A 12617-nucleotide genomic window follows, 5' to 3' on the forward strand; every position below is an offset into this window, starting at 1 on the left:
TGAACAGTATTTTGAACCAAATTAAATAGCTAGTGAAAAGCAAATGCCAGTTTTGCTGAGTGCAATGGGTGGAAAGGCCTTCAGTTTGCTTAGAAGTTTAACTGCTCCAACCAAACCAGCTGAAATTAGCTTTGCTTATATCATGAAAGTGTTTCAAGGATATTTATAACCAAAACCATTGTTGATTGCAGAATGATTTAGGTTTCATAAACAGAGTCAAAAGGAGGGGCAACCACTTCAACTTGTGTGGCTGATTTGAAGAGATTGTTTGAGTATTGTCAGTTCGGTGATAGGCTTAATGATGCACTCAGAGATCATTTACTTTGTGGAATCTTACAAGAAAGCATTCAAAAGCGGCTCCAAACTGAAGCACAACTCACATTTAAAAGAGCAATTGAAATAGCTGTACCAATAGAAAAAGCAGTCAGAGATGCAATTAAGTTGCAGTCAGGAATGAAAGTGAGCTTAAACAAAATTGCAATGTCTAAACAGACACCTGCCTGGCCAAACAAATTATGTTACTGTTTAGTCATGGGCTCAAATACATCAGACCAATGAAGGTTTAAAATGGAAACTTGCAAAAAATACAACAAAGCAGCACACATACAAAAAGCATGTCAGGCAGACAAAAATAAACGGACTGCACAGGGATGAGCAAAAAATAAAAAGTCAAGTCACAGTTTCAAGAATAGCACTAATCAGCATGCTGCTGATGAAAAATTTGGTAATGATAGGAGTGACACAGGACTGATTAGCCTTGTGATTTATTATGTGAAAATTAACATGAGACAAGCAATGTGGCTTACACTAGAAATGAATGACAAATTAATTAGCAGCACACACAGAAAATACTGGAGGAACTCAGCAAGTCAGGCAGCATGTATAGAAATGAATAACCAGTCAACGTTTTGGGCTGAGACCCTTCTTCAGGACTGAAGGTGAAGACACCAGAATAAAAAGGTAGGGAGAGGGGAAGGAAGGTAATTAGAAGGTGATAGATGAAGCCAGGTAGGTGGGAAAGATAAAGGACTGGAGAGGAAGGAATCTGTTAGGAGAGGACAGTGGACCACAGGAGAAAGAGAAGGAGGAGTGGACCCAAGGGGAGCTGATAGGCAGGTGAGAAGAGGTAAGAGGTCAGAGAAGAGGAAAGAGGGAGGAGTCCTTTTTTTAGCAGAATGAGAAATTGATATTTATGCCATCAAGTTGGACGTTAGTGAGACGGAATATAAGGTGCTGCTCCTCCACCCTGAGGGTGGCCTCACCTTGGCACAAGAGGAGGCGATGGAATGTGAATCTGAATTAAGATGTTTTGCCACCAGGAAGTTCAACTTTTGGTGAATGGAGCAGTACCCTGACTTACAACGGGTCTCACCAACGTAGGGGTGGCCAAATTACGGCGCAGCGAACACATTAGCCAACCCCAGCAGATTCACAGGTGAAGCATTGCCTCACATGGAAGGATTATTGGGGCCCTAAACGGAGGTGATGGAGGAAGTGAGTGGGCAGGTGTAGCAGTTAGGCCGCTTTCAGGGAGAAGTGCCAGGAGGGAGATTAGTGGAAAGGGACAAATGGACAAGGGAATCATGGAGGGAGCGATCCCCATGTAAAGTGGAGAGAGGGGGGAGGTATAAAGATACGTTTAGTGGTAGGATCCCTTTGGAGATGGAGGAAGTTGCAAAGGATAATGCATCATTTGGGGTGGTAGGTAAGGACGAGAGGAACTCCATCACTGTTAAGGCAGCGGGAAGATGAGGTGAGTGTGGATGTTTGGGAAATGGAGGAGATGCGGGTGAGGGCAGGGAGATCCTGTTCTTTGAAGGAGGACAGCTTTGATGTTCTGGAAAGGAAAGGTGCAAACTGGGAACAGATGCTGCAGAGTGAAGGAACTGAGAAAAGGGAATGACATTTTTTATAGGTGTGACAAAACAGGTTTGCAATGCTAATTCTCCCACTAACCTTGCCCCTTTGCCTGGTTAGTCTCCTCCTTGTTCTGTCCCTGGTCTAATTTCCCCAGTAGTTCGCACACTTTTCCCTGGCGTTCTGCAGTTCTTGGGAGCTCACCATTTACCCACCCCAACAATTGCTAGCTTGGTTAATCAAAACAATCCCTCCAGTTAACATGCTCTCCTGGTTTATAACTCATAAAAATAAGAATTCTAAACACAAGCTTTCCAAACAGTTTCCATTTATTTTCACTCACACTGTTACATAGGATTGTCATCAGCAGAACAGTCCCAAAAGACCCAAGGGACAGTTTGGAGCATCCTAAGATAATGCCTGGGTTAGTGGGAGCAGGTGTACCACACCTTACGTAGGTAGATTTAAACCCTCAGATTAGCTTAGCTGAGATGTGTAAAGGTTGGTGATAGTTATATTGGAAAGTTAACAACAAAGTGTGTTGTAGAAAAGGCTTCTATATATTTATAAATTTTGTAAATGTTTGTTTTCATTTGTCTGTTTGTAAATACATTTTTTCTTCAACTTTTGGCAGCTTTTGCTCTTTTTTTCACCTGGCGCTAAATAAAGCCACTTGCACTAATGTGTTGTTGCAGCTTGCCATGAGTTTTTTTTTCCAACTGGTGGCCCTCGTTGGGCAGGCTTACCTACACGTGATAGCAAGGTATGGCAATAGGATATAGGGTGGGTAAAGGTATAGTCAAGACAACCGTGGGAGTCGGTAGGCAAATTAATCAAAATGGAATTCGACACAGGCTTGGCTGTTTCAGTCATTCCCCAAAATGGGTTTGAATGGCTTTTCAAAGATACTGAACTGAAGCCTGCAGATATCCAACTAAGGACTTAAAGTGGAGAAAAGATCATTCCTGTGGGAAAGGCATTTGTAACAGAGAAATACAGTAATCAACAAGCCACACAGAGCTTGCGTGTATTAAAATCAGGAAGGACGTGATTGGCTAGACAACTACAACTTGATTGGAGATTCATTTGCATGCCACATGCCCTGTAATAGAGTCAACTGAAAGTGAATTAAGGAAGATAATGGATAATGCTGCAGCAGTACTCAAGGATGGCATTGTAAAACTCAAACATATCAAGGGTAAAATAATGTTAAATGGAAATGCCGTACCCAAGTTTTACAAAGCTCGCCCAGTTCCTTATACCATTCATGATAATGTAGCCAGTGAGCTAGATCACATGAAGGTTAAATATATTCTTTCCCATTGGAGCCCATGGGCATACCAGTGGTGTCAGTAACCAAGAAGACAGGGTCAAGCACGATCTGTGGTGACTTTAAGGTCACCATCAACTCAGTACTGACAGTAGATCAATATATTTTGCCCAGGTTAGAAGATATCTTTGCAAACGTTTCTGCAGGGAGACACTTCAGCAAAGTAAATGTAGCAGTGGTGGATGCCCCAAGGCCAAAGGACTTGTCATAGTTGTAGTCATTTTTAGGATTTTTTCAATTACTATGACAGGTTCCTGCCAATCCTGGCTACTTTGCTCCACACCTTGAACTCATAACTACAGATTGGAAAGAAATGACAGTCGACAAAGCAGTGTGAGGTGACTTTCCAAAAGGTAAAGGAAATAGTGATGACAGACTGTCAGAAGGTTCAGTTTTCCCAAGTGTGGAGTGAGAGACACTGAAGTGGGTCGACATTTAACAGGGTTTATTGCAAATAGTGTTAAAGGGAAAAGACTCCTGATTTTTCACATCTTTTGAATTCGTGTTAAGTTTCAACTTTGGATTAAGTACCAACTATGGCTAAGTCCACAGTAGACCAGATAAATCCGTAACCAAAACGTTTTCTCTTCGTTTTGACCCTCCATCCACACTGAAACGGCATTCTCCTCCCCCAAAAACAGAGATTTTTCAAAACGCACTTCGGAGTGTGTAAATTTGAAAACGCTGATTGTGCAGAGCAGTGTGGACGGGGTAAACGGATATTTTTAAAAACGCTGTCATGACGCGCCAGAACAGATGGCGGCAGTGTGGCATTACATTGTTTTCTTGAACGCAACCCCCCCACACAACCTAACAATTTCAGAACAGATAGCAACGAGACCGGTGCCAGAAGAGTTAAAAACGTACTCACCGAATACTTTGACCCATAGCTTACTGGATAAATAAGTATACTCACTTTGCCCTGTTTTCTGTCCTTGCTTTTATGTAGGTGGTTCACCTATTTATGCAAGTACTTCTCTGACAATAGATGCGTAACAGCCTAATGTAACATTGTATGGAAATACAAGATAACACTGATGCAGACGTGTTTTATACATTTAACAAGGCGCTTTATTTGTCATGGACCCTTCTGGCAATCCCACACCTTACTATTTACCTCAGGAATTGGGCTTCAATCCCCTCATTTAATTTCCAATCATTCCCAGGTTTCACTAACTACACACACCTGCTTTCCATCAGAAAATGCCGGATAAAAGACCCTGTGATCACAACAAGGAGCTGCCAGTTTGTTGGCTGACTCTGGTGTGAGTAACCTCATTTCATGATTCTTAGGGCTGTTAGTTCTAAGTCCAGCATCGCTCCTGGATTCTCTCCAAACCCAAGACTTCAGGTAAAAACCCTCCTGGAAACTGATTCTACGCTTGCTACGGTGATAACGCCTCCCAACTTTGCCCCCATGCATGTGTTCTGCACTTGGGTTCATCCACTGCCGCGCTCGTGTAACATTATTAATGTATTGCTTGTGCAAATATTCAATAGATGCAATTGTTGCTTTTGCCCAGTAACTTGTTCTATTGCACATGTTAAATATGGCAAAATAATATACAAAGACATGGCAAAAGTAAAGGCAAACAAATGAGGTAACAGCAAAATTTTACATTTGCCCAGTAACAAGCCTTACTGTATTTAGTTGTAGCTGTTGTTCCTTTCATCGGTGAAGAGACTATGGCTGTAAGAAATATTTCTGGACAACCGCGCACCAAGTCTTTTGTTTGGCAATTTCCTTTTAAGTTTTTCTAGTCTAGATAAACGCACACCAAGTATACTGTTTCCTCTTCGCTTGTTTTCTGTGTGTGCTGTGCATGTCCAGTAGGAGGAGATTTGCCCAAATATCCATTCTAATGTGGACAGAGCTATTTTGAAAAATGCCTAGTGTAGACGCCTATCGTTTTTACGCAAAGCTGGCGTTTTCAAAATTATCCGGTCTAGTGTGGACATAGCCTATGTCTGTAACTGCAGTATGTTTGAATAATGTCTCACAACTGCTTCTTTGAGTGAAAATGAGGATTATAAACTTGCAAAACCCACAAGAAAACATCTCCTAGTTTTCACACATTTAGGTTTTGACAAAAGGTGGAGATAAAGCAGGGCATTCCTTAAATTGCTTTCTTAATTTTGGTTGAGTCTCTTATCTAAATTAAGTTCTGCTCTATTTGAGTAGCCAGAATGTCTGTTGATCTGACTGTTCTTTTGTATTGAGATATCAAAGGATCAATCTGTCCTGCAATCATGTACGTGCTGAGGGTCCAGGCAAGGACGCGCAGGATGTGAAAAATAATTATACTCTGTTCTCTGTTTACCTCTGCCTGATGTGATTAAGTATTCTTTGTCAAGTACGCTTACCGCTGTTTTAGGCAATTAAGTGGCCTTTGTCTCGGACTATCACTGTTGCTAGGCTTTCGGGACAAGGATGATATATAAAAAAAACTGTATCTCTGTGTTTCGACAGAGAGACTTCTGTGGCCGACTCTTGTGAGTGTAGACGGAATGTTCTCTCTCGTAGCTTGCTACTAATAAAGGTGGAAAAGAATCAACTGTGGTACTTGCTTCATTACATAGGGTTGATCACTGTTGACATTGCAACTAGATAGCTGACTCTTCATTCACAGACCACAATCAGTGAGGAGGAGTAAAATCTCCTCACTGATCTTCAACACAGGTCCATCTCAAGGTTGAATGAATGCTTGGGCTCTGTTCTTCGCTCCATACACACATGAATCTGTAGCTAAGCACTGCTGCAATGCCATCTTCAAATTTATACGTTGATGACACCACTGCTGTTGAACAGATCACAGGTGGCAATGAGTCAGCATTTTGGAATGAAATAGGTCACCTGCTTGAGTGGTTCTGCAACAACAAACTTGTGCTCAACATCAACAGAACTAAATAGTTGATTGTTGCTTATGTGCGAATGCTGTTCTTGGACTATAGTTCAGCATTCAACACCATAATTCCCTCCAGGCTCGACAAGAAGCTCAGAGACCTCAGCCTTCACCCAGCCTTGTGTAGCAGGATCCTGGACTTCCTGTCAGATTTCCAGCAGGTAGTAAGAGTGGGTTCCCTCACCTCTGTCCCTCTGACCCTCAACACAGGTGCCCCTCAGGGCTGTGTACTAAGTCCCATCCTTTACTCTGTGTACACTCATGACTGTGTCACCACCCACAGCTCCAATCTGCTAATTAAAGTTGCTGATGATACTACACTGATTGTCCTTGTCTCAAATAATAATGAGGCAGTCTACAGAGAAGTTATCACCCTGACACAGTAGTGTCAAGAAAACAACCTCTCCCTCAATGTCACAAAAATAAAGGAGCTGGTTGTGGACTACAGGAGGAATGGAGGCAGGCTAGCCCCTATAGACATCAATGGAGCTGGGGTTGAGAGGGTGAACAGCTTTAAGTTCCTTGGCATTAACATCACTGAGGATCTCACATGGTCTGTATATATTGGCTGTGTGATGAAAAAGGCACAACAGTGCCTCTTTCAGCTCAGACAGTTGAAGAAGTTTGGTATGGGTCCCCAAATCCTAAGAATTTCCTATAGGGGCAAAAGTGGGAGCATCCTGACTAGCTGCATCACTGTCTGGTATAGAAACTGTATTTCCCTCAATCGCAGGACCCTGCAAAGAGTGGTGCGGACAGCCCAGCGCATCTGTAGATGTGAACTTCCAACTATTCAGGACATTTACAAAGACAGGTGTGTAAAAAGGGCCTGAAGGGTCACTGGGGACCCGAGTCACCCCAAGCACAAACTACTCCAGCTGCTACCATCCGGGAAATGGTACCACAGCATAAAAGTCAGGACCAACAGGCACCAGGACAGTTTCTTCCACCAGGCCATCAGACTGATTAGTTCATGTTGACACAACTGTAGTTCTATGTTATATAGTTGTACATACAATTTATTATAAATTACTATAAATTGCACATTTAGACAGAGAAGTAACGTAAAGATTTTTTCTCCTCCTGTATATGAAGGACGTAAGCAATAAAGTCAAGTCAATTCAATTCAGTTGACTTCAGGAAGGAATGAGTGAGAACTGGTGCTAGACTACACTGGGGGATCAGTAGTGGAGAGAGTTAGCAGCTTTTGAATTCCTGAATGTTAATATATTGGATTCAGCACACTGGTGCAATCATAGGGAAAGCACGTCAGCATTTCACTTTCTTAGGAGTTTAGGGAGGTTTGGCTTGTCAATGAACACTCAATTGATGTACTGTTGGAAGAACCCTGACTGGTTTCATCATGATCTGGAGAAGGATGTGACTATGCTGTATTGGACTCAGTCCAATACTTCCTACGACTTGACTATGCAGGAATGTAAAAAGCTGCAGAAAGTATTGGACTTAGTCCAATACATCATGGTCATATCTATCCACACCATTGGTTGTATCTACAGGAAATGCTGCTCAAAAAGGCAGCATCTATCATCAATAATCCCCACCATCTGGGCCATGCTAGCTTTACACATCTATCAGCAGGCAAGAGGCACAGAACAACACACTCAAAATGCTGGAGGAACTTAACAGGCCAGGAAGCGTCTATGGAAAAGAGTAAATGATCAAGGTTTCAGGCCAAAACAGTTCATCAGGACTGGCAGATTTTCTCATATTTAAGAGATACCAAAGTCTGAAGTGTCGCACCACCAAGTTCAAGAACAGTTAGCTCCCTGCAATCATCTGGTTCTTGAAACAACCAGTAAAACCATAACCACCATGGTTTAGCAATACGATGACCACTTTGACCAGCTTGCACTAAAATGAATGTTTCTTTTGTTTGTGCTTCCTTGCAAATATTGTCTATAATTTATAATTAATTTATGTTTATTTTCTGGTGAATGTTGCTTATATCATGCGATGTGCCTGTGATGCTGTTGTAAGTAGGTTTCTCATCACACCTGTGCATATATGTACAACAGTGGAAAGGGTGAGTAGTTTCAAGTTCCTGGGTATCAACATCTCTGAGGACTTATTCTGGGCCCAACATATTGATGCAATTACAATGAATGTATAACAGCAGCTATATTTCATTAGGAGTTTGAGGAGATTTGGAACATCATCAAAGACTGTAAGAAATGTCTCCAGGTGTACCATGAAGCGCATTCTAACAGCTTGCATCACCGTCTGGTACAGAGGGGCCACAACGCAGAATCAGAAATCAGTTGCAAACTCAGCCAACTCCATTATGGTTACTAGCTTTCCTAGCATCGAAGACATCTTCAAAAGGTGATATCTCAAAAAGGTATCATCCATCATTAAGGACCCCTATCTCCCAGGACATGCCCTCTTCTCATTGCTACCATCAAGGAGGAGGTACAGGAGCCTGAAGACACACACTCAATATTTTAACAGCAACTTCCTCCCCTCCCCACCATCAGATTTCTGAACATACAGTGACGCGATGTACAATGCATCAGTATTTTTTTTTCTCTTTTTTGCACTACTTATTAATTTAAATAAATATATATTTAACCCGGATCTGGGCCGTATCATCCAAATATCCGGACCTGCCTCTCAGTTCTTTTGCACTACCTTACTTTCCATTTTTCTATTTTCTACTTATGATTTATTATTTAAATTTTTAATATTTACTAATTTTTACTATTTTTAATGTTTAATATTTGTAATCCAGAGAGCGGGAAGTGCAGAATCAAATATCGCTGTGATGATTGTACGTTCTAGTATCAATTGTTTGGCGACCATAAAGTATAAGTATATACACATGTATATTTATAGTTTATATATAATTTATAATTTATATATAATCTATATATATATATATATATATATATATATATATATATATATATATAATAGTTTTATAGTTGTATTGCAATCTACCTCTGCCGCAAAACAACAAATTTCACGACGTGTACCAGTGATACTGAACCCGATTCTGATTCTGACGTGTGTATGACAATAAACTTAACTTCAAATTTGACTTTGGAACTCAATCAATTGTTAAAGATGAAAAGAGAGTAGGAAGGAAGTAAAGAGAGAAAGCTACAGTGCTTGAAGCTGATACGCTCTACAGAAGACATACAGTTAATCTCACCCCGTAAATAAAGTTATTTTTTGTGATGTCTAGCTCCTAGTGCAGAACCACTTTCACAATAAGCATTGCTGAAAAAATCATGGCCAAGGGGCATTCCACTTTGGCAGGGTTTTCCCAGTGGGAGTGTGGATTTCCTACTCAATCACATGAGAGCCATTCTTCTCTTACAAGAGAGAAGAAAACGAGGTCAAGCAAAGAATGGAGGTACAGGTATATAACGTGACCCCCACTGTTACAGAACCCAGGCAAGATGCTGGTATTTTATCATATTGTCATAGCTTTGGTAACTCAGGAGCATTAGTGTATTTAACTGCCTTTGTTCCTGAACATGTCATTTTCAGTCCAGCTTATGTCCTGTGATAGTTTCTCTGGATTTGGAGACTTTTCTGATGACTGTCTGTGGTAACATTTAATCTCTGTAATAATTAATTGTAAATTTTGTCATTCAGGAATTCCGATTAAAAACAAGTTCATCTGGTTTCCTGATCTTCCATCTGAGGATGACTGATTTCTCACTGGGTACAGGAAACTTCCCACCAGGCCTAAAGGATCTTCTGCAGGTTGTATAGGCACTTAAATGATTACTCATTTCAATTTTGCCATTGGCACCAAGAGGCAATATCTGATTAGCCTTCCATAGCACAATGCTCCTGAATTTTCTTCAATAGAAAATAAATTGAGGCAAGTAAAAGCTGATTAACCTGAAATAATAATTCAGTTTTGCCTTTCATTACTGGTGCCTCTTTTGGTTTTTTTTGCAGCTTTTGCTGATGTTACTTTTGAATCCCACCACTTACATGTTGATTAGGTTGATAGAGGAATTGACTGCTGTAAATTGGCAGTACCATGCTGGTGTGTGTTAGGATCTGGGGGGCTTTTATAGGAAGATGAGAATACAGGCAAATTTGGTGGAGGGGCTGGATTGGTCTGTGAACTGGCATAGATTCAAAGGGCAGAAAGGCCTCCTTCCATACTGTTAGAAATATCTTTAAAAAACTTACAATACACAAAGTGTTACCATCCAAGTCAAATGCACAAACTCAGTGGTTTACTATTAAATAGCTCAATTGTTCAGAAGAATGTTGCACAAACACAGCCCTTTGTTGAATTCTATAAATCTAGTGTACAGAACACAAATCCCAGATGGAATTGGGACACATCAAAAGGACATAGGCTTAATGAAGATCCTATTTTGAGCAAGAAATTAAATCCTCAATGGGCAGAAGCTTAGAGAGACCAAATGTACATGGATCAGTAGAAGGCATAAATGGTGTGAATTCTGACAGGTCCATAAAGGTACAAATTTAACACCGAGAAGATGAAGTCAGATGTATCAGTATTACAATGGAATAAAGGGAATTGCAGAGGCATAAGAACTATGTGGGCCAAAGTTGATTGGGGGCACTAGCAGGCATGAGGTCAGCAAATTAATGGCTGGAGTTTCTAGGGGCAATTTGGAAGGCACAGGATAAATGAAGAAGTATTCGAAAGGGAGGATAAGGTGACTGTGGTTGACAAGGGAAGTCAAGGACAGCATAAATGGAACAGAGAGGTTATATAATAGAGCAAAAATTAGTGGGAAATAGAGGATTGGGAAGCTTTAAAATACCAACAGAAGGCAAATAAAGAAGTCATAGGAAGAAAAAAGATGAAATATGAAGGGAAGCTAGCTAATAATATAAAAGGCGATGCCAGAAGTTTTTTTCAGAAATATAAAGAGTAAAACAGGTAAGAATGGATATTGGACTGCTGGAAAATAACACTGGAGAGGTAATAGTGGGGGACAAAGTAACAGTGGAGGAACTTAATAAGTATTTTGATTCAGTTTTTACTGTGGAAGACTCTAGCAGAATGCCAGAAATTCGAGAGTGTAAAGAGGCAGAATGAGTGTAGTTGCTATTACTAAAGAGAAGGTGCTTGGGAAGCTGAAGGTATGAAGGTAATCAGTCACCTGGACTACATCAGAGTTTTGAAATCTTGGTACATATTGACACCGATGACTTTGGTAGAAAAGGTGAGGTGGTCCTAAAGAAAGATTTTAGGGAACTAGGTAGAAAGCTGAAAAACAGGACCTCCAGGGTGGTAATTTTCTGGATTGCTGCCTGTACCACATGCCAGTGGGGGAAAGAGTCGGATGATTTTGGCAAGTGAATGTATAGCAAAGGAATTGGTGCATGGGACATGGGTTCAGATTTATGGATCATTAGAATCTCTTCTGAGGAAGCTACAACCTGTACAAGAGGGATAGGTTATACCTGAATCCAAGGGAGAGCAATAACCTTGCAGACAGGTTTGCTAGAGTTGTTGAGGAAGGAGAGAGCAAGAAAAGGCTCATAATCAGACAAAATTACAATCTACACAATGAACTTCAATGTAAAAGGTGGACTAAATCGAAAATGGTGAATACAGGACTGAAGGTGTTATATTTGAATGCACTCAGTATATGGAATAAGGTAGATGTACTTGTAATATAGTTACAGATTGGAATATATGATGTTGTAGGCATCACTGAATCATGGCTGAAAGAAGATAATACTGGGAGCTTAATGTCCAGGAACAGGAAAGCGTACAGAGGAGATTTACCAGGATGCTGCCTGGTTTAGAGTGTATGGATTATGATCAGAGATTAAGGGAGCTAGGGCTTTACTCTTTGGAGAGAAGGAGGATGAGAGGAGACATGATAGAGGTATACATGATATTAAGAGGAATAGATAGAGTGGATAGCCAGCGCCCCTTCCCCAGGGCACCACTGCTCAATACAAGAGGACATGGCTTTGAGGTAAGGGGTGGGAAGTTCAAGGGGGATATTAGAGGAAGGTTTTTTACTCAGAGTGGTTGGTGCATGGAATGCATTGCCTGAGTCAGTGGTGGAGGCAGATACACCAGAGAAGTTTAAGAGACTACTAGACAGGTATATGGAGGAATTTAAGGTGGGGGCTTATATGGGAGGAAGGGTCTGAGGGTCAGCACAACATTGTGGGCCGAAGGGCCTGTACTGTGCTGTACTATTCTATGTTCTATGTTATGTTCTGTGTATCAAAAGGACAGGCAGGAAAGCAGAGGGTGTGGCACGGCTCTGTTGGTAAAAAATGAAATCAAATCATTAGAAAGAGATGACAGAGAGTCAGAAGGGTTGAATCTTTCTCAGTAGAGTTAAATAACTGTAAGGGTAAAAAGACCCTGATGGGAGCTACATATAAACTCCCAAACAGTAGGAAGGATGTGTTCTACAAATTAAAACAGGAGATAGAAAATGCATGCCTAAAGGGCAATGTTACAAAAGTCATGGGGGATTTCAATTTGTAGGTAGATTGGGAAAATCAGGTTAGTGCCGGATCCCAAGAGGGGAAGTTTC

This window comes from Mobula hypostoma, chromosome 4 (assembly GCF_963921235.1).
Source record: "Mobula hypostoma chromosome 4, sMobHyp1.1, whole genome shotgun sequence".
Taxonomy (NCBI): Eukaryota; Metazoa; Chordata; class Chondrichthyes; order Myliobatiformes; family Myliobatidae; genus Mobula; species Mobula hypostoma.